The 23684-nt window shown below is 42.9% G+C and overlaps 1 protein-coding gene across 1 annotated transcript in view; it reads right to left on the reverse strand.

Annotated features, from left to right (window-relative positions):
• LOC126419425 (uncharacterized) overlaps positions 1-18834 on the reverse strand; it is a 135009-nt gene extending 116175 nt beyond the window's left edge. The window contains exon 1 of the mRNA XM_050086613.1: positions 18802-18834. The gene's annotated coding sequence lies outside the window, so the exon portion shown is untranslated. The remainder of the gene's footprint in view (positions 1-18801) is intronic.
• Between the last annotated feature and the right edge of the window lie 4850 nt (positions 18835-23684).

Below are 23684 nucleotides of genomic sequence, written 5' to 3' on the forward strand. Positions count from 1 at the left end.
CTACTGAGGTCATCAGTCCCCTAGAACTTAGAACTACTTAAACCTATCCAACCTAAGGACAACACACACATCCATGCCCGAGGCAGGATTCGAACCTGCGACCGTAGCGGTCGCACGGTTCCAGACTGTAGCGCCTAGAACCGCTCGGCCACCATGGCTGGCTGAAGCTCTCCATGCTACTCTATCCTGTGCAAGCTGCTTCATCTCCCAGGACGCACTGCAGCCTACATCCTTCTGATTCTGTTTAGTGTATTCATCTCTTGGTCTCCCTCTACGGTTTTTACCCTCCACGCTGGCCTCCAATACTAAATTGGTGATCCTTTGATGCCTCAGAACATGTCGTACCAACCGATCACTTCTTCTAGTCAAGTTGTGCCACAAACTCCTCTTCTCTCCAATTCCATTCAATACCTCCTCATTAGTTATGTGATCTACCCATCTAATCTTCAGCATTCTTCTGTAGCACCACATTTCGAAAGCTTCTATTCTCTTCTTGTCCAAACTATTTATCGTCCACGTTTCACTTCCATACATGGCCACACTCCATACAAATAATTTCAGAAACGACTTCCTGGCACTTAAATCTATACTCGATGTTAACAAATTTCTCTTCTTCAGAAACGCTTTCCTTGCCGTTGTCAGTCTACATTTTATATCCTCTCTACTTCTACCATCATCAGTTATTTTGCTCCCCAAATAGCAAAACTCCTTTACTACTTTAAGTGTCTCATTTCCTAATCTAATTCCCTCAGCATCACCCGACGTAATTCGACTACATTACATTATCCTCGTTTTGCTTTTGTTGATGTTCATCTTATATCCTCCTTTAAGACACTGCCCATTCCGTTCAACTGCTCTTGCAAGTCCTTTGCTGTCTCTGACAGAATTACAATGTCATCGGCGAACCTCAAAGTTTTTATTTCTTCTCCATGGATTTTAATACCTACTCCGAATTTTTTTTTTGTTTTCTTTACTGCTTGCTCAATATACAGATTGAATAACATCGGGGAGAGGCTACAACCCTGTCTCACTCTCTTCCAAACCACTGCTTCCCTTTCATGTCCCTAGACTCTTATAACTGCTCCCTGCCGCCGTTGGATAAGCCGCTGCAGCAGCAAGTCGTATACTCCTAGCTCACTCATTTGTTACATAGTTTAATTCTTAATTTCTTTGCGTGTTTTTGGTACTTGCATTGTTTAATTCATAAATTTCGGGCGTATTATAGTATTTGAGAGTAGTAGCATCGCGTTTTAGTACCTGAATAGTGTAAATTCGCGTACTCGTTTGTCTTCTGTTTTTGTTTTGAACGGCCAGTGTCGGTTGGTCACAGTCAGTGTGCTCCCTGCCGCCGTTGGATAAGCAGCTGCAGCAGCAAGTCGTATACTCCTAACTCACTCATTTGTTACATAGTTTAATTCTTAATTTCTTTGCGTGTTTTTGGTACTTGCATTGTTGAATTCATAAATTTCGGGCGTATTATAGTATTTGAGAGTTGTAGCATCGCGTTTTAGTACCTGAATAGTGTAAATTCGCGTAGTCTCCTTCCGCCGCCGAGCAGTGTCAGCAGTGCACAAGTAGCAGCATTACTGCATTTACTAGGCAATCTTGTATTTTAATAACCATTTAAATTTTGTCGATTTGTTTGCGCTCTCTGTAGATTAGTTCAGACGTTCTTTGCAAAACAGTTTTTAGCATGGATAAGGACTGCAACTGCTGTGTTCGGATGCAGGCTGAGTTGGCATCCCTTCGCTCCCAGCTTCAGGCAGTGTTGGCTTCGGTCACACAGCTTGAGGCTGTTGTCAATGGGCATCACTGTGGGGGTCCGGATGGGGGTTTGACGGGGACGGCCAGCTCGTCCCACGCATCCCCTGATCGGACTACGACTGTGGTGGCCCGGGATACTGCCCGCATTGAGGCTGATCCCTCACCTGTGGTAGAGTGGGAGGTCGTCTCAAGGTGTGGCAGGGGGCGAAAGTCATTCTGGAGGGCTGAACGGAAAGCCTCTCCAGTTTGTCTGACGAACCGGTTTCAGGCTCTGTCTCAGGCTGATACTGATCTTCGGCCTGACATGGCTGCTTGTCCTGTTCCAGAGGTTGCCCCTCAGTCTGCAAGATCCGGGCAGTTGCAGAGGGTGGGCTTACTGGTAGTTGGGAGCTCCAACGTCAGGCGCGTAATGGGGCCCCTTAGGGAAATGGCAGCAAGAGAGGGGAAGAAAACCAATGTGCACTCCGTGTGCATACCGGGGGGAGTCATTCCAGATGTGGAAAGGGTCCTTCCGGATGCCATGAAGGTTATTGGGTGCACCCATCTGCAGGTGGTTGCTCATGTCGGCACCAATGACGTGTGTCGCTATGGATCGGAGGAAATCCTCTCTGGCTTCCGGCGGCTATCTGATTTGGTGAAGACTGCCAGTCTCGCTAGCGGGATGAAAGCAGAGCTCACCATCTGCAGCATCGTTGACAGGACTGACTGCGGACCTTTGGTACACAGCCGAGTGGAGGGTCTGAATCAGAGGCTGAGACGGTTCTGCGACCGTGTGGGCTGCAGATTCCTCGACTTGCGCCATAGGGTGGTGGGGTTTCGGGTTCCACTGGATAGGTCAGGAGTCCACTACACGCAACAAGCGGCTACACGGGTAGCAGGGGTTGTGTGGCGTGGGCTGGGCGGTTTTTTAGGTTAGATGGCCTTGGGCAAGTACAGAAAGGGCAACAGCCTCAACGGGTGCGGGGCAAAGTCAGGACATGCGGGGACCAAGCAAAAATCGGTATTGTAATTGTCAACTGTCGAAGCTGCGTTGGTAAAGTACCAGAACTTCAAGCGCTGATAGAAAGCACCGAAGCTGAAATCGTTATAGGTACAGAAAGCTGGCTTAAGCCAGAGATAAATTCTGCCGAAATTTTTACAAAGGTACAGACGGTGTTTAGAAAGGATAGATTGCATGCAACCGGTGGTGGAGTGTTCGTCGCTGTTAGTAGTAGTTTATCCTGTAGTGAAGTAGAAGTGGATAGTTCCTGTGAATTATTATGGGTGGAGGTTACACTCAACAACCGAACTAGGTTAATAATTGGCTCCTTTTACCGACCTCCCGACTCAGCAGCATTAGTGGCTGAACAACTGAGACAAAATTTGGAATACATTTCACATAAATTTTCTCAGCATGTTATAGTCTTAGGTGGAGATTTCAATTTACCAGATATAGACTGGGACACTCAGATGTTTAGGACGGGTGGTAGGGACAGAGCATCGAGTGACATTATACTGAGTGCACTATCCGAAAATTACCTCGAGCAATTAAACAGAGAACCGACTCGTGGAGATAACATCTTGGACCTACTGATAACAAACAGACTCGAACTTTTCGACTCTGTATGTACAGAACAGGGAATCAGTGATCATAAGGCCGTTGCAGCATCCCTGAATATGGAAGTTAATAGGAATATAAAAAAGGGAGGAAGGTTTATCTGTTTAGCAAGAGTAATTTACCAGATATAGACTGGGACACTCAGATGTTTAGGACGGGTGGTAGGGACAGAGCATCGAGTGACATTATACTGAGTGCACTATCCGAAAATTACCTCGAGCAATTAAACAGAGAACCGACTCGTGGAGATAACATCTTGGACCTACTGATAACAAACAGACCCGAACTTTTCGACTCTGTATGTACAGAACAGGGAATCAGTGATCATAAGGCCGTTGCAGCATCCCTGAATATGGAAGTTAATAGGAATATAAAAAAAGGGAGGAAGGTTTATCTGTTTAGCAAGAGTAATAGAAGGCAGATTTCAGACTACCTAACAGATCAAAACGAAAATTTCTGTTCCGACACTGACAATGTTGAGTGTTTATGGAAAAAGTTCAAGGCAATCGTAAAATGCGTTTTAGACAGGTACGTGCCGAGTAAAACTGTGAGGGACGGGAAAAACCCACCGTGGTACAACAACAAAGTTAGGAAACTACTGCGAAAGCAAAGGGAGCTCCACTCCAAGTTCAAACGCAGCCAAAACCTCTCAGACAAACAGAAGCTAAACGATGTCAAAGTTAGCGTAAGGAGGGCTATGCGTGAAGCGTTCATTGAATTCGAAAGTAAAATTCTATGTACCGACTTGACAGAAAATCCTAGGAAGTTCTGGTCTTACGTTAAATCAGTAAGTGGCTCGAAACAGCATATCCAGACACTACGGGATGATGATGGCATTGAAACAGAGGATGACACGCGTAAAGCTGAAATACTAAACACCTTTTTCCAAAGCTGTTTCACAGAGGAAGACCGCACTGCAGTTCCTTCTCTAAATCCTCGCACAAACTAAAAAATGGCTGACATCGAAATAAGTGTCCAAGGAATAGAAAAGCAACTGGAATCACTCAATAGAGGAAAGTCCACTGGACCTGACGGGATACCAATTCGATTCTACACAGAGTACGCGAAAGAACTTGCCCCCCTTCTAACAGCCGTGTACCGCAAGTCTCTAGAGGAACGGAGGGTTCCAAATGATTGGAAAAGAGCACAGATAGTCCCAGTCTTCAAGAAGGGTCGTCGAGCAGATGCGCGAAACTATAGACCTATATCTCTGACGTCAATCTGTTGTAGAATTTTAGAACATGTTTTTTGCTCGAGTATCATGTCGTTTTTGGAAACCCAGAATCTACTATGTAGGAATCAACATGGATTCCGGAAACAGCGATCGTGTGAGACCCAACTCGCTTTATTTGTTCATGAGACCCAGAAAATATTAGATACAGGCTCCCAGGTAGATGCTATTTTTCTTGACTTCCGGAAGGCGTCCGATACAGTTCCGCACTGTCGCCTGATAAATAAAGTAAGAGCCTACGGAATATCAGACCAGCTGTGTGGCTGGATTGAAGAGTTTTTAGCAAACAGAACACAGCATGTTGTTATCAATGGAGAGACGTCTACAGACGTTAAAATAACCTCTGGCGTGCCACAGGGGAGTGTTATGGGACCATTGCTTTTCACAATATATATAAATGACCTAGTAGATAGTGTCGTAAGTTCCATGCGGCTTTTCGCGGATGATGCTGTAGTATACAGAGAAGTTGCAGCATTAGAAAATTGTAGCGAAATGCAGGAAGATCTGCAGCGGATAGGTACTTGGTGCAGGGAGTGGCAACTGACCTGTAACATAGACAAATGTAATGTATTGCGAATACATAGAAAGAAGGATCCTTTATTGTATGATTATATGATAGCGGAACAAACACTGGTAGCAGTTACTTCTGTAAAATATCTGGAAGTATGCGTGCGGAACGATTTGAAGTGGAATGATCATATAAAATTAATTGTTGGTAAGGCGGGTACCAGGTTGAGATTCATTGGGAGAGTGCTTAGAAAATGTAGTCCATCAACAAAGGAGGTGGCTTACAAAACACTCGTTCGACCTATACTTGAGTATTGCTCATCAGTGTGGGATCCGTACCAGATCGGTTTGACAGAGGAGATAGAGAAGATCCAAAGAAGAGCGGCGCGTTTCGTCACAGGGTTATTTGGTAACCGTGATAGCGTTACGGAGATGTTTAGCAAACTCAAGTGGCAGACTCTGCAAGAGAGGCGCTCTGCATCGCGGTGTAGCTTGCTCGCCAGGTTTCGAGAGGGTGCGTTTCTGGATGAGGTATCGAATATATTGCTTCCCCCTACTTATACCTCCCGAGGAGATCACGAATGTAAAATTAGAGAGATTAGAGCGCGCACGGAGGCTTTCTGACAGTCGTTCTTCCCGCGAACCATACGCGAGTGGAACAGGAAAGGGAGGTAATGACAGTGGCACGTAAAGTGCCCTCCGCCACACACCGTTGGGTGGCTTGCGGAGTATACATGTAGATGTAGATGTAGAACAGCCATCTGGTTTATGTACAAATTGTAAATAGCCTTTCGCTCTCTGTATTTTACCCCTACCACTTTCAGAAATATAACATTTCAAAAACTGAGATTTTCCAAACGACTAAAGGAAAAAAAAAACATGTTGAGCATAACAAATGGAGATGAGAGAAAACAGGAGTGGTATTGAGTGTAAAGAAAATGAAATAGTTGGGTGACCTAATGGAAGTTGGACTGACGATATAAAGAAGCAAGCAGGACGAACTTGGACGCGAAATCAATGGCAAAGTCTGACGAATTTTGAAATACAATTATTCTGATAAAATATAACGGAAGCTGTATTACTAACATATTCATTTTACCGTAAATTAGTTATTATTTTGTTTTTTCAAGTGCCGTCTGTACAGATTTCGTCGAAGTTCAGTCAAAAGCTTTCTCAAATATATAAATACATGGAGCAACAGAAATTTATGTTCGTTACCGCGTTCTATATGTTCACGACTTGCACATGATCCATTGTGCGGAATGCACTTGTAAAGCTATCTTTCAAAAACGTTTTTTCTATTCGACTGTTATTCGTTTCAGAGAAACCTGTCACGTAATATGTAAGAAAGTGACTGGATATACATCTACCTCGAAATACAATTTACTTTGGAAGTGATTCACACTTGTTAAATTTGAAACAGCAACAACATTTGCGTAAAGAGTTCAAAACAGTCAATGGATCAGTCAAGATTTTCTCATATACTGGTTTTAGGGCTGTAAACTATAGCCCAGTATTACTACAAGAATGTGCAAAACGCCTGTATAAGTAACTGGACATACTGACTAGATTTCTGGCCAACAAGTGTTTGCCTTTGAATTTTGAAATTTTCCCGCGTGAACTGAATGTTCAAGAAATTAGGGCTTGGTGCACTCGTCCTCAACAACCCATCACAATACATCGATTTGTAGCAAACATTTATGACTCAACGTCAAAGACTTAATTGTACTGCAGCAAGTTTTCTAATGTTTTAAAAAAATCTGAGGACTATTTACAACTCACTCTTGTTCCTCTTCCTCTTACAGCATCCTGACGAGACGATCCTGTGTACAGAGTGTTCGGCCTTGTAGGAGGGGGGGGGGGGGGGGTTAGAAGATAATATTTTGAATTGGAATACATGTCCGAAAGGTACCGTTTCCGTGTTCAAGCATGTTGGCAACGCGACCACATTTACAAGTAATTGATTAGGCGTAACCCAGTACGTCACTTATTTTACGGTTCCACTCGTTAATAGCGAAAGAAATTGATCGTGTACTTGTTAGCTGGTTCTCTTGAACGTGGTGCAGCACGGTCTCTTCCAATTCGGGTGTGCGGCATATTCTTGGAAAACAACAGTCATGCCCGCTGACGGTGAAGCTTACCTTTCTCGAAGCCGTTGCGCATTTGTGGCGAAAAGTGTATGGGATGGAGTCGGACGTTGTGGAGAGCGATCTTGATGATGATGACGAGCTACTCTTCCATTACCTTGAGTTTCGCCATTCAGAAGGATTATATCAGTGTGTTCTGCAATCGTGCACTCAACAATATTGCTCTAATACTCACAGACACGTGAAAGAGACTCGAACCACGTCAAAGAGGTAGGATACACGTCAAATGACAACAGCCGACCCAACGTGAGCACACTCCACCACGACTACCCTGTTGCATACCTACCTAGCAAACATGTTCTCAAACAGCTGTAGCATCGAAATCGTACGTTTCTGGGGATGGGTTCGTATCCAAAATAAGAGGACTGTTCGGAAAATAAGTTTCGATCGGTCGGGAAATGGAAACCACTGCAATAAATCAAAAGCGTTTTATTTGCAATAGTTAGCTACACTATACAGCTGCTTTCCTACATAACCGCCACTCCGACTTAGGCATCTGTCGTAGCGTTGTACCAACTTTCTAATACCCTCAGGCAGCCGCTTGTGCTTTCCACCAATCCTCTGCGCTCGTCTACAGCTCGTTGTCTGTGCCAAAACGTGATCCTCATAGCTAGCGGTTCATTTGAGCACAGCTGAAACTCAGGAAGACCAGATTATGGGATGTATTATGGATGATCAAACACATCCCATCGAAAACGCTGCACAGGAGGATCTATATTGCCCCTGCAGAGTGCGGCCGAGAATTGCCATGAAGAACGAAAAGCATGGCAGTTATGTAATGTGGGCTGCAGGACATCAGGCGAAATCTCTCACCAGGTCCTCATACTTGGTGACAGACATTATTCTCTAGGCATCTTTACGTGTTCACTGTACTCTCAGAATTGGAAGGAGCGACGTGCTGCGATCGATGGCCATACTAGAGACACTACCAAACACATCTGTGTAAAACTTCATCAGATTTTTAATGTGGTTTCCATTTCGTCACCGCTCGGAACTTTCTTTCCGAATAGCCTTCGTATTACGTACTCGCTCCCCTCTACAAGTCCTAGAATGTTGTAACGGGAATTTCCGAACACCGTGTATTTTGTTAGCTTGTTTTCATGGTGAAGTAAGAATAAGATGCTTAAAATGCACTATATTTTATTTAGGAAAGTTGTATTTAGTACCATACGCCACTAATCAAAAATATTTTATGTATTTTCCAGCCTATTAAATTAACCGACGGTAGTCGATCTGTTGGCGCAACAATCGCGCTCCATAAGCGCGTTATCATTTCCAAATTACACTGTACATTATTCCAGCCTGCAGTTATAATTTTAACAAGTCTGATCACAATTATTATTTTAAAGGAACGCTGAGTTTTTACATTAACTGTAACAACTATATGGTCTGATATTATCGTGTTTACTGTTTTCCAACTACGACGTCTGCCTGTGATAATCTCAACGTTCCGACGAGAAAAGTTATATTATGGCACTACAGATAAACTTACGTCATGCCCCCCCCCCCCTTTTGTCAGAAATTTAATGTTCAGACATTTAACCTTTGAAAGATGTACTGTCACATAAAAGGAGAATAATTACAGACCGGGCAGCTGCCCGTCATCCTCAGGTGAGACATCGAAGGCTCACAAAGACGACTCGCTCTAATCTTACTGCACCGCTCTTGACGGCCTCTTGATTGTGTGGCTGGTCGCGGCGGAGGTTCGAGTCCTCCCTCGGGCATGGGTGTGTGTGTTTGTCCTTAGGATAATTTAGGTTAAGTAGTGTGTAAGCTTAGGGACTGATGACCTTAGCAGCTTAGTCCCATAAGATTTCCCACACATTTGATTTTTTTATTTTATTTTATTCTTATTTTACTTTATTTTTTTAAATGTGCCTGGGAATGTTCTTGCGTATCCCAACTTTCTGTGTTCTCGTCATTGCCTCATCGTTTGAGTTTGTCCTGTCTGTTTTTGAGCAGTTTTCTTGGAAAGGTTTTGGTCTGCTTCGTTACAGTAGTGGATTATTGCCGAAATAGGTCGGGCCACCGCCTGGTGACCCCTCTATGTGTCTGGTTACTCTGATTTGAAACGAACCTGTTTTCTGACTGAATGATTTTTCGTAGAACTGTCGAGCAGTTGTAACACCTATTTTTGACCTATTTTGAATCTGTATCGATACTTCTGTGTCAATTTGTTATATTGCTTATGTATAATGTTGTATCTGTCTTGGGAATTCTTTGACATGTATACATGTTTAAGTTATGCGAATTTTTGGACGAAGTTCTTCAAATTATGCTTGTAAGTTTAAATAACTACTGAAACTGTTGTTATGAAATGTACTATAAATGACTTGGTCCATAATTAGGGAACGTAGTGCTAAATGTAAAAGATGTGAGGAAGCCCCGCAGCTACGGAAGTAGCCTGGCGGAGTGGAAAAGGTGTGGTTGGCGCGCAAATGGTAACTCGTTCTTTGTGACGAGTAGGGAGTCAGGGCTGAGCAGTGCCGTGGTTAACACCTCGCCAGCAGCAGAGGATCATAGTGGCTCATATTCCTGGTGTTTTGAGACCAGAAGAGCTTAGGGGTTATATTTAAGGTCTGCAGATGCTGAATTTGATGATACCATTATCATGGTATGGTTTTTGGCCCAACAAATACATTATTTCGACGCCAAGAAGATCAGTAATAGGGCGAGGCCAACAATTCTGCCATGACTGCATCGCCGCCAGGTTAACAGCCACTGAAAATTGCGCCACCAGTGCCACCAGCCTTCCACAGAATTGTTTTGTATTTGGCACCCTGTAAGTGGACCACGTATTTGTGAACTCTGCTTGACTTTAATAATAATCGTGGTGTTACTAAAAACTCTATCTTACATCCGTGATTATCCCAAATCACAAACCTGGGCAGGGTTCCTATCCTAGTGAATTTAACTCCGAGTGTCCTAATTTATTATGAGAAATTGGCTGAACTTGAATTTGGCCTGTTGTGATTTGCACAGTCAATTGTAATTTTGAGTCGATCAAAAGACTGTTCATAAAAGCACATTTGTTATTTAAAAAGTTATAGTTTCTTGTGATTTACAAAACTAATAATTAATGATAAGAATACTTACGTTTTTTCGTACATACTGGTGTAATTTTGTTAATAAGCAAGGTTCTTCAAACCATGAAAGTGTAAGGGTCGTCTTGGACCAGCCTAGTTATTTAATGAAGCAATGCAAAAGCTCTTTCAGAGCCAGTGTAGTTAGGTTTGCATTCTGTTTAGTTAATTTAAACCGAGCTTAAGAAAGAACTGTTACTTTGTTATCTATTATAATGCTAGTAGGCTAATGCACAGGCATAGTGACCCTGTATTATTAGGCAATGAAGTTATAGATTATGATCATTAGTAGACCACTTGATTTAAATTCAGAATCATTTCAAGTTTTTCCCTGCTCAGTATTGCTACTAGTTTCATGTATGTCGGTATTTGGTTTTATAAACAGCTGCAACTAGTTCATTTAAGGTACGTGTTGTTGAGAGGCATATCTTGATGTTTACTGTCTCATTCTCCATTTGCTTCTCTGACGTATCAGTTAGTAGCACAATTATCTGCAAGGTTAAATGGTTCAAATGGCGCTGAGCACTATGGGACTCAACTGCTGGGGTCATTAGTCCCCTAGAACTTAGAACTAGTTAAACCTAACTAACCTAAGGACATCACACACATCCATGCCCGAGGCAGGATTCGAACCTGCGACCGTAGCGGTCTCGCGGTTCCAGACTGCAGCGCCAGAACCGCGCGGCCACTTCGGCCGGCTATCTGCAAGGTTAGGTTACTGTGTTGTAATGTGAACAGATATAAGGAGAGAGTTTAGTGTGTGTGTGTCAAGGAAGGTTAGATTAGCCTTAGCACTGCCTTCTGTTTCATCATTTTACTTGGCACAAGAATGCCTAATTAGGCTGGCGACCTGTTTTAATATGTAATTTTACAACTTGCTTTTGTGCTGGAAGAACGTCTGTTCCTGACCCACCGTTTACTGTTGTTTATACTCTGCTGGAGTGTTCCGGAAACGACTCCCAGTTTGACTGCTCTGTTTCCATTAGGTTATCTCACGGTCACATCTCAAAAATTCCTCGCAGAGGTGTATAGCTAGCGTCGATTGCCGTTCAGGGTGGTCGGTGGTACCGTAACACACTGTGTGAACACATCTGCGTGACTACTGTCGTATTTTTTACATTTGCGAGGAAGAATGCCTTAGCCACTAAAAGCACAGAGCATACCAGTTGCTAGCAGCAATACCATTCAAAGTAGAAGCACATAGCCTCGTGATTCCGTGACAAGATGCAATAAATTTGAATACCAATTCTGTCAAAAGATGCTAACATGGAATTCTCAATTTAAAGCCAGAAAGTACAAAAAAAGGATGCAAATTAAAATATAGTAGACTACGAACAAGATACTTACAACGCATTCATATCGAGCAGTTCACACACAGATTTGTAGTCAGGAACAAATATCCACAGAACTCTATGCGACGAAACGAACTTTTGTTTTATGTGAAGCGAAAACATATATGGAATTATTTACTTCAACAAATATTACGGATGCATAAAAAAATAAAGCAGAATACAAGCAACATATCCACACCGCAAATCAGAGAGTGCGTTCCACACAAGATGTCGCAATCAGGAATCCAACACGATGAAAACAGCCACCGTGTCATGTTAGGTGATACTAAGGTTTTGGCATGCGCTAAGACGCATTTGCTGTTTTTACACTTAATAGTGGCCACCTGATGGAAATGGCAATATTGAGTTTTCAAATATATTATGTTAAAGTCAAAATACGAACACGACATTATTTCCAAAATTTTGCGTGACTGTGAACTCCAAGTACGAGACGTTAATCTTAGATCTTATTGAGATTTCACCAATATATTACCTTGGAAAGCCGCAAATCCTATCGTTTTTGAGGCGTGTACTTTGTGGGTGGCTGGAACCGCGAGACTGCTACTGTCGCAGGTTCGAATCCTGCCTTGGACATGGATGTGTGTGATGTCCTTCGGTTAGTTAGGTTTCAGTAGTTCTAAGTTTTAGGGGACTGATAGACCTCTGAAGTTGAGTCCCATAGTGCTCAGAGCCATTTGAACCATTTTTTTTTGTTTTTTTGTGGCTGGACCTCGTAGTGTAGTAGTAAATGAAAAATATTATCATATAAATCGTATATTTGGAATTAAATGTAGGGATTTTTGCCCCATATTTTCTCGTATTCAAAATTCATTGCCACTCCACGAGGAGCGCTGCCGTCGCTCACTTTCCGTATCGTAGCATAGGCCTTGCACTCCTCACATTTTGGCGTTCTGTGCTCGCCGCAGCTATCGGCGAACTCTGTCGTCTTCGATTTTAGTATGTTATGGAAATGATTGCATTCCACGCATTATCCAGCTGCAGGCCTCTGCCACGGTTCATCAGATCTTCGGCCATGCGTATTTCCAGGTATTTTTTATTAACAGAGTCCCAAAAAGGAGTTGCTGTGGCCCAGATTACTGTTTTACCATACTCCATTTCATTGGACTATTCTGGACTGTTCAGGAAGTGACGAGTCGAAGAGTGGCAACGTATTATTAGCAGGAGTCATCATTAATCGCAGTCAATTCATAGTATGCATTTCCGAAACGGTGCTGCCATAATGAAATACCATCGACCATCCCCTGTCACCCAAACATGCCACTGGTATAAAATCTGTTGTCTTCAACTGTATAGACTAAACTTCGGTAGAGTGCGGCTCAATATATTAGACTAAATCTGAAAATACGAGGTGGCCAGAATAAAACTGGTCCAGAACGGATAATCAAAATGACTCACTTCCGAAAAATGATTGCAAGTCCGACAGACAGGAGAAATTCTCGTTACAGAAGATATTGGTACATTTTATTACTTTACGAATAATGCAGATTATATAGCTTTATGAGTTTATTACATATTTCAAGTAACATGTTTTGGTTATGGCTGTCATGGAATCGTCGAAACTTAGATCTTGCAGAACCAAACTTTAGTGTCAGTGTATAGCGAATCCTATGCCGCAGCAGCTATGATACCCTCCTAAAGCATATAATATGCTGTGCGCTGACACTGACCGTTGTCTCCAAGACTGTAAGTTAGCATCCGATGCTGGTAGTAGCCGGAAAACGTAGCGCAAAACATAGTAAAAAAAATCTTCAAGCGATCTAGATAACATTTTTCATGAAATTTGTAACAATCTCAGAATAATATCAAGAATTTATTTCCTATATTAATAACACATTTGATTACATTTTACCTACTTTTACAAGTAGTACTTCGTTAATATTAATTACCAGGACGTTCATTACATCTATTTTTATCAGGTTACCTTCTATTCGGAAAGTGGGTGCACTCAACTGTTATGTTTTATACAGTTGTCTTGAAGAAATGGATTTTTTTCATGTCGTTCTAACAGGCTTGTAGTGTGATTATTTCATGTCATTTTCCATATTTGTATGAGGGTGACGTATAAAAAAGAAATGCAGTATTCATAAAAAAAAGTAGAAAAATATGGCGAGAATAGTCAAAACGTAGGGATACAGTGAAAGTGTATTAGCGCCAATGACTTCTTGTTCTTGTTGTAGTCTTCAGTTCGAAAGCCGGCCTGACGCCCTTGTCCACTCTAGTCTAACTTGGTAAAGCCTCTTCATCTCTCAACAGCTTCTTTCCTTGGTCTGCCTTTAAAATTATTACCCCCACACTTCCCTCTGTTACAAAGCTGACCAGTCCCTGGTGTCTCAGGATGTGTCCAACTAATCGATGCGTTCTTTGAGCCAGGCTGTGCTATAAAAAGCTTTTCTCCTTAATTCAGTGCAGTATCCCTTCACAGATTGCCAGATCTTCCCTTCCAAATGTCAGCATTCTGTCTCCAACACTGCATTTCAAAATCATCTGTTCTATTTTTGTCTGTATTGCTTATCATTCACGTCTCACTTCCGTACAAGGCTACTTCCGGGAAAGACTTCCTAAGATTTAGCTTATATGAACCGAAGAAACTGAGATGATGGTTATCAGTAGAAAGAGACAAAAAAATCTAGTAACAACACAAAGACGTTAATGACGCCACAAGACCACGAAGTGTAAAATGCGTGGTGTCCCCGAGTCAAAATTGCGTTATAGTAGTTGGTGGTCGAGAAACAGGTCACACATTCGGAAGAAACTGGGCACAAATAGCACTCATGTCATAGTGATTTACATTTGTATCTGTAAATCAATGTTAGCGAATATCGAGATGGATCTTTGTACAAGTCAGCGGCCGATTTCTTCCGCTATCCTAATGAGCTACACTAATGCTTCGTCTCTCATGGCATCGATATCGTAGTCACGTTTAATTCCAACCGTCGTCTTCCAATCGCCTACCTAGTCACGTTCTTTGGTGCACGCGTTAGTATTCAATACAGAGGCACCCTTTCGAATCCTAGTGGTGAAGGAAAGCTGTCAAGGGAAGGAGAGGTAGCGCTATAAAGTTGAAAGGTGTACAAACAAGGTAAATTAATTCAAGTTTTGAAGAAAATATTACATTGAACCAAAGACGGTCAAATGTAGTCTCTATTGTGTAGTGGCGTCTCTGTTCAACAGCGATCGCTGATTCAAGGTGTTATGAGTAATGTGTTAGAGTAACTTTAGATCAAGGGTGTATCGAGAACTCTCAAGTGTAAAGGCGTGTCGTATCCGATGTGTGCTGTGTAGTGGCGTAGCAAGACAGCCACGCCACTCGGAAGTAGCCGAAAGGCACGCGTTTAAACTCACGCAGACTGGCGTGATGTCTGAAACAGGATACGTAATGAATGCTATAAAGAAAAGTACGTAGCTTCTGGAATACTTAACTTTGATCCATCATTTGTATACATCGTTCTTGATGAGACATGCTTCATACGATAACTATCAATTGCTATGGCGCCTTGCTAGGTCGTAGCCATTGACTTAGCTGAAGGCTATTCTAACTGTCTTCTCTGCAAATAAACGAGGCTTCGTCAGTGTTGCATCGCTAGCTAAGTCGTCCGTACAATTCGGGCGAGTGCCAGGACGTCTCTCTAGACCTGCCGTGTGGCGGCGCTCGGTCTGCAATTACTGACAGTGGCGAAACGCGGGTCCGTCGTATACTAGCGGACCGCGGCCGATTTAAAAGGCTACCACCTAGCAAGTGTGGTGTCTGGCGGTGACACAACATGCTGGATATATACTTACTCGCTACAGGTAGTAATAGTCTTTTTTATTTGCAAGAAACTATGATATTTGCTAACTGTAAAAGAAATCTCAACAAAAGTTGGAAAATAATAAGGTAAAGGAAGTTGTTTTGTTACTAATGCAATGCCCCTATTCACAAGTGATGATTGAGACACTTACATCCAATGATTTTGTAAGGCTAATTGTTAATGTATAACTAGTTTATCGAATCTGTTATCGTGAGCATTCTTAATTTTCAAAGAGTCAAAATACAAGTGTCAAATTGTTACTTACCCCAAGCAAATACCAGTTCCCAGATCCATATCATTTTTGATGAACTATTTTTCCCAAGATGTTATTGTCTCAGTCATATTCGAATTAATTAAAATGTATGCTAAGCATTAGCCTTGTAAAATGGCTCTGAGCACTATGGGACTTAACATCTATGGCCATCAGTCCCCTAGAACTTAGAACTACTTAAACCTAACTAACCGAAGGACATCACACAACACCCAGTCATCACATTAGCCTTGTACAATAAATGTTTGCTAACAGTAAAATTTAAAGTACTAACAAAGAGCAGTGCGAAGAGCGTTGGCCCCTACCGTTGCGCACATAAAGGTAAGAAATTTTATTATTTCATGGATAGCATTCATTAAGCGTAGGGACAATTATTTTCAAATTGATCGAGTTTTGCTTTAGATGCAGGGCCAATTTCAAATCAATAATGTTGCATTAGATTCAGTTTTTGTGTTAAGTAAATTCATGCAGTTTTGATTTGGTTAAAAGTTATTGAAAGTTTATATTCTCGCAGCTAAATAAAATGTACATTCTCGCAGTCAGAAAAGTTCAGTACAGGACCAAGCGCTAAGCGACGAGATAAAAAACGTTCACGTGCCATTCCCATTCTAAAAGTTGTGTTTTAGACTACTGTCAGTTACGTAATTTCAATCATATTTCAAACGTAATTTTTTCAAAGTTCTTGATCACCAAACTGATATTAAACTTCTGGATTTACAGCCATTTCTCTCCGCCGTGTTTCATGGCGTTCATGCGAAGGCATGTCACACCGTTGATAGTTCAGATGGTTCAAATGGCTCTGAGCGCTATGGGACTTAACATCTGAGGTCATCAGTCCCCTAGAACCTAGAACTACTTAAACCTAACTACCCTAAGGACGTCACACACATCCATGCCCAAGGCAGGATTCGAACCTGCGACCGTAGCGGTCGCGCGGTTCCAGACTGTAGCGCGTAGAACCGCTCGGCCACAACGGCCGGCCGCTGTTGATAGTAATCAATGCGTCACAGGAAGAGGTTTAGCTCGACCGCCGCTCTAGTACTGTTTGAGAGATGCAGAGAATAATGCCTTCTGTCCTTCCTTTTCATTCCATACTCATCTCCAACAACATAAACAAATAACTGCAATGCGCAGTCGCCCATTTCAGGCACCTGCACGTTAAAAATACGCACTTGACAATTTATTACAACCATTCGGTAAAATGAATAGACTGATGGGGGACGAAATTCGATGAAGATACAATAGCATGAAATGCTACCGTTTGAAAATTTGTAGGAAATTCAGAACTTTTTAATCTGCACTGTAATTAATGTATCGTGATTCATGAATATTTGTATCAATCAAAACTCGCCCCAGAATTTCCTTGTTTTCTCAAGTAGCAGTTTATTTTTTGTGTTTGAGTAGGGCAGAGAGTTGGAAGGGGGAGTGGGTGGGGGGGGGGGGGAGAATCTCCCTCCCAATCATAATGTTATCTGAACACGTTGTAACGTATTACTGTGTTTACGAAGTTGCTCTTCGAGCCATATACGTTATCTCGTATTTCTAGCTGCTTCTCTCACACAAATAATGATAAAAATTCAGAAATTCAAGGTCGCCACCAGCCCAAGCGCTTCATAACCGTTTATAAAAATACGGAGCTGGAAAATTATTAGTTTAATTACTTTAATAAATTAATTACAAGTACGCAAATTTCTTTAAGCAGACAGATAAATAGCACTCCATGTCGTGCACGAAGTAACTTTATTAATTTAGGAATGGAAATCAGAGTAAGGGGGTAAGATCGACAGCAAAGGATTTATGTTTCACGTAAATTATTTATATAACTAAATATTTGGTTGCACGTCCTAACTACACTTAACTGGTGCCTGACTCGAAATATTTAAGTAAGAATTACGTGAGAATGAAACAGAGCACAATTTAACTACAGCAAGAAGAAACACAGAAGACGGGGGTGGGAGACAATTATACTATCGTATCCTTTGCTTCCATACCAAAAAAATATCTCAGTGAGATTCGCATTACGATTCTACGAATGCACTGTCCTGGACAGAGGTTTAACCAATGCACGAGGCTGTGCGATAATTATTCAACATACTAACTGCGTCTGCTGCTTGCAAAACGCCGAACTAGAGCACGTGGTGCATTCCGAATCGAACTGTTGTGCTGCTTTGTAGAAAGCGCACGACAAAAAAAAACAGATATTCTTGCAGAAATTATAGCTCATTAAACAAGCAAACTGTTAAAATAAAGCCTATTGCGGTGTCGTGGTGGACCAGAAGGGTCATTGATTAGCAAACACGTGGCACAAAATCGACACACAAAGACAAAAGCAATTTCCACAATACATAAGATTAAAAATCATTAAAAAAATAACTCGCTTCACACACTTCAGTTAAGCTGAAGTTCTTAAGTATTTCACCAGTTAAACATAACGAAGTCCTATTCAACCTGATTCCTATCACCTGAAACCCCCACTTAAGAGCTACGATCCGTACTCACCAAGCGTTCACCGAAGGGTGCCCCTTTCTCTTTAGAGATTACCTAGCTCCCCGTGCAGCGGAAGCTACCAGATAAGTAGCCCTCCATCACCAACCTCACACACAAAAACAGCCTTCGACACAGCCTCTGTTCAGGTTGGTCATCCTGTGCTCTCCTTTGAACGAGAAGCAACATCGTCTGCTCCCAGCAGACGATTACCAATTCAGCGATTCCCACAAAACAAAATCGAAACCCACATTAGAACATACATATAATAATCAATAGGCCTTATTTGAGTGCTCAGTCTTTCTGGAAGAGTTCATGAATTGAACTAAAATCAGGTAGTAAAATGAATAGGTTGTACCGAATTCGACAAGCGTCTTATGAAACGACTTCACAGAGACGTTTCAACGTTTTTAAGTCTCATTCAGACATCCGCCGTCACCGATGTTCCCAGCGGTTGCATGTGATTTGATATCCTCCACTATAATATTGTTCTCTTAGTTATTTAGAACGAATAACTAACAGTTGTTAAGGAAGAAAAACGATGACATGAATCCTGTACTTGAAAGGACCGACTTACCAGATAAAGATCGGCACGCAGCGGCGACAGCAGCGGTGGGTATCGAGCGGGAACTGCGGCTCACGTCCGGAGAGAACCGAGAAGACAGTCGCCGCTTCCTGGAGTGAAGCAACGTGGCTTGCTTACGGTCTCTTCCTGCGCACGAGTGGAGCAGGATGGCTACTTTTTCGGTAGCTGCTTCGCGAAAGCTGTCCAAGGCGAACTTAGGAATTACACAGTAAGTTCTTCCAACACTTCGCCTATAGTCTTGGCCTTGCACTGAGGTAACAAATTCTTCGGAGAGCTATATGCACATATACAGACGGTGGTAGTATCGCGTACTCAAGGTATAAGAGGGCAGTGCATTGACGGAGCTGTCATTTTTACTCAGGTGATTCGTGTGAGAAGGTTTCCGACATGATTATGGTCGCCCGACGGGAGTTAACAGACTCTGAACGCGGTATGGTAGTTAAGAGCTAGACGCATGGGACATTCCGTCTCGGAAATCGTTAGGGATTTCAATACTTCGACATCCACAGTGTCAAGACTGTGCCTAGAATACCAGATTTGAGGCATTGACCTCTCACCATGGCCAAAGTAGTGGCCGAAAGCTTTCACTTAACGACGGACAGCAGTGCTGTCTGCGTACGGTTGTCAGTGCTAACAGACAAGCAACACTGGTTAAATAACCGTAGAAATCAGTGTGGGACGTACGACGAACATTGCAGAAAAACAAAGTTAGTTAAATAACCTCAGAAATCAATGTGAGACGTACGACGAACGTTATCCCTTAGGACAGTGTGGCGAAATTTTGCGTTAAGGGGCTATGGTAGCAGACGGCCGACGCAAGCGCCTTTGCTAACGGCACGACATCGCCTGCAGCGCCTTTCCTGGGCACGTGATGATACATGTTGAACCCTAGACAGCTGGAAAACCGTGGGCTAGTCAGATGAATCCCGATTTCAGTTGGTAAGAGGTGGAGGTAGGGTTCGAGTGGGTCGCAGAGACCATGAAGCCATGGACCCAAGTTGTCAACAAGGCACTGAGCAAGTTGGTAGTGCCTCCATAATGGTGTCAGCTGTGTTTACATGGGATGTACTGGGTCCCCTGGTCCAACTGAACCGATGACTGACTGGAAATGGTTGTGTTCAGCTACTTGGAGACCTTTTGCAGCCATTTATGGACGTCACGTTCCCAAACAATGATGCCATTTTTATGAATGAAAATGAGCCATGTCAGAACATTATTGAGAATTCGAGCGAATGATTTGGTCACCCATGTCACCCGACATGAATCCCAATAAATGTTTATGTGACATAATCGTGAGATCAGTTTGTGCACAAAATCCTGCATTGGCAACACTTTCACAGTTATGGAAGCTAAAGAAGCAGCTTAATATTTTTGCCGGCCGGAGTGGCCGAGCGGTTCTAGGCGCTACAGTCTGGAACCGCGCGACCGCTACGGTCGCAGGTTCGAATCCTGCCTCGAGCGTGGATGTGTGTGATGTCCTTTGGTTAGTCAGGTTTAAGTAGTTCTAAGTTCTAGGGGCTGATGACCTCAGAAGTTAAGTCCCATAGTGCTCAGAGCCATTTGAACCATTTTTTAAAAATATTTCTGCAGGGGACTTTCAACGACTTTTTGAGTCCGTGACACGCCGAGTTACTCCGGGAACAATGAGATCCGACACGGTATTACGCTAAAGAGTCAAAGAAACTGATACACCTGCCTAATATCGTGTAGGGCCCTCGCGAGCACGTAGAAATGCCGCAACACGACGTTTCATGAACTCGACTAATGTCTGAAGTAGTGCTGGAGGTTACTTACACTAAGAATCCTGCAGAGCTGTCCATAAATCTGTAAGAGTACGAAGGGCTGGAGATCTCTTCTGAACAGCACGTTCCAAGGCATCGCGCATGTGCTCAATAATGTTCATATCTGGAGAGTTTGGTGGCTATCGGGCGTTGAAACTCACAAGAGTGTTCCTGGAGCCACTCTGTAGCAACTCTGGACATGTGGAATTACCCAAGTCCGTCGGAATCCACAATGGACATGAATGGCTGCAGGTGATCAGACAGGATGGTTAGGTACGTGTCACCTGTCAGAGTCGTATCTAGACATATCAGGGATCCCACATTACTCTAATTGTACACGCCCCACACCATTACAGAGCCTCCACCAGCTTGGACAGTCCCCTGCTGACATGCAAGGTCCATGGATTCACGAGGTTGTCTCCATACCCGTACACGTCCATCCGCTCGTAACAATTTGAAACGAGGCTCGTCCGACCAGGCGACAGATTTGCAGTCATCAATAGTCCAATGCCGGTGTTGACGGGCCCATGCGAGGTGTAAAGCTTTGTGTCGTGCAGTCGTCAAGGGTACACGAGTGGGCCTTCGGCTACGAAATCCCATGTCGATGACGTTTCGTTGAATGGTTCGCACGCTGACACTTGTCGATGGTCCAGTATTGAAATCTGCAGCAATTTGTAGAAGGGTTGCACTTCTGTCACGTTGAACGATTCTCTTTAGTCGTCGTTGGTCCCATTCTTATTTAATATTTTCCGGCCGCAACGGTGTCGGAGACTCGATGTTTTAGCGGATTCCTGGCATTCACGGTACACTCGTGAAATGGTCGTACAGGAAAATTCCCACTTCATCGCTACCTCCGAAATGCTGTGTGCCGTCGCTTGTTCGCCGACTGTAAAACAACGTTGAAACTCTCTTAAATTTTGACAACCAGTCATTGTAGCAGCAGTAACCGATCTGACAACTGCGCCAGATATTTGTTGTCTTATATAAGCGTTGCCGATCGCAGCACCGCATTCTGCCTGTTTACATATCTCTGTATTTGAATGCGCATGGCCGTACCAGTTCTTTGGCGCTTCAGTGTAGAAGGTATCCCATGACTTTTGTCACCTCAGTGTGAAGCATCAGCTGCCTCCTTGTCACTGTCACATATCCCAATGATGTCTTCGCTTTTTTCTTAACTGTGTACCATACTTCAACACACGCTTAAACAGAGAGGACCTACTTGTTTGGCGTGGCGTGCAGCGCAGCACCCTGCGAGGCGGGAAAGAGTCCTTAGACCAGCATCGCTTTCACGTTTTGGATAAACTAAGAGGCTGGTACACCGTCCAACAGGCCGTATTGAGAGAATAATTTACTGCAAACTATGATGCCTGGTCTAAAATATAATTTCATAAAAAATATCCGTCTATAAACAACTATTGGGTAATTTCCAGAATGACATTTTCACTCTGCAGCGGAGTGTGCGCTGATATGAAACTTCCTGGCAGATTAAAACTGTGTGTTGGACCGAGACTCGAACTCGGGACGTTTGCCTTTCGCGGGCAAGTGCTCTACCAGCTGAGCTACCCAAGCACGACTCACACCCTCTCCTCACAGCAGACTAGGTACACGCAAAAGTAAAGCTGTAAGTACGCCCTGTGAGTCATGCGTGAGTAGCTCAGTTGGTAGAGCACTTGGCCGCGAAAAGCAAAGGTCGCGAGTTCGAGTCTCGGTCTGGCACACTGTTTTAATCTGCCAGGAAGTTTCAACTACTGGGTAATGTTTGCAAATGTTTCGTAATACCTTAACGAAGAAAGGAATCGTAACACCAATAAATAGTCAACGTAGAGTAATGAAATTTCTGGAATACATTTGTCTAGCTAACATATTTAAGTGGCTAAGATCACAGGTTAATGTAAGAGCGAGATAAACCATTGCAAATGTGAACTACTGGTACATTAATCGCCAGAAAGTTGAACGCAAGCATGCAAAAGTAAGTCAGTTTGTGGGACGGAGTACCATGCCTGTTGCGCTTGGTCGGTCAATACAGGGACGGTTAGTGCTATTCAGGGGTAACTTTGGAATCGTCGTCCGAGGATGACCCGTACGTGCTCGACTAGAGACAGATCTGATGATCGAGCAGGCCAAAGCAACATGTCGGCACTCTGTAGAGCATGTTATATTATAAAAGCTATATGTGGACGAGGTTTTTCCTGTTCGAAAACACCCCCTGGAATGTTATTCATGAATGGCAGGAGAAAAGGTAAAATCACCGGGATTTACATTTCGCAGCGTGCTGTAGCGGTTATAAAGCTAAGTACTGACAAAATTTTTTGTGCACTGTTATACAGTTATTAAATTTAATAGTTTTCAGCGGTGTTTCGTGCTGTTTGTGGCGAAATAACAATTTTATAAACTTTTGGAAACGTTCGCTCATTGTGTTTTTTTTAAGAGTTTTATGTGCGTTGAAGTCGTTTAGTAAACTTCGTGCTTTAGATTTCAGCTAACGTTTCTTGTTGTTTCTAGTGAAATATTTCAGTAAAATTTTCATTCAGTGTTTTAATTTCGTTGATTGTAACAGTGGCTGCTTGAAATTTTGGTTTTAGCTAATAATTTCGTGAAGTTTTGTTAGTAATGATATTACTTGCGGTGTAGTAATATTAATATAAGTAGTTGCTTTCTAAATAGACAGAGAGTTTCTAGACCGCTATTGTTAGTTCTGTAAATAGTTCTACTGGTGTAATTGAACTTAGGTAACGTTGACGTAGTTTTTTTCAGTAACTGTAAAATTTTACCATAGTGAGAAGTGTGGACTCTGTCGTAGGTTTGTGAGTAGTGGGTTACGGTGTGGGATCTGTTCAAAGTATTGTCATTGGGGGGAATGCAGTGGGGAAGCCAGTGGGCATTCTAGCAAGATCCCCACGTGTGAATGCAGAGTCTGTAGTATAAATAAGTTGATATAGGAGCAGGAGCGTAAGATCTGCACCCTTCAGGCGCAGTTACAATACGCTAAGGAGGAACTAGATAGGTTGAGGAGGGTGAAGCGTGGTGGGGAATGGAATCTGGCAGTTTGCAAGGAGACTGCTAGGAGGAGGAGGTATTCAGACAGTTATACTT

Source organism: Schistocerca serialis, chromosome 9 (genome assembly GCF_023864345.2).
Source record: "Schistocerca serialis cubense isolate TAMUIC-IGC-003099 chromosome 9, iqSchSeri2.2, whole genome shotgun sequence".
Lineage (NCBI taxonomy): Eukaryota > Metazoa > Arthropoda > Insecta > Orthoptera > Acrididae > Schistocerca > Schistocerca serialis.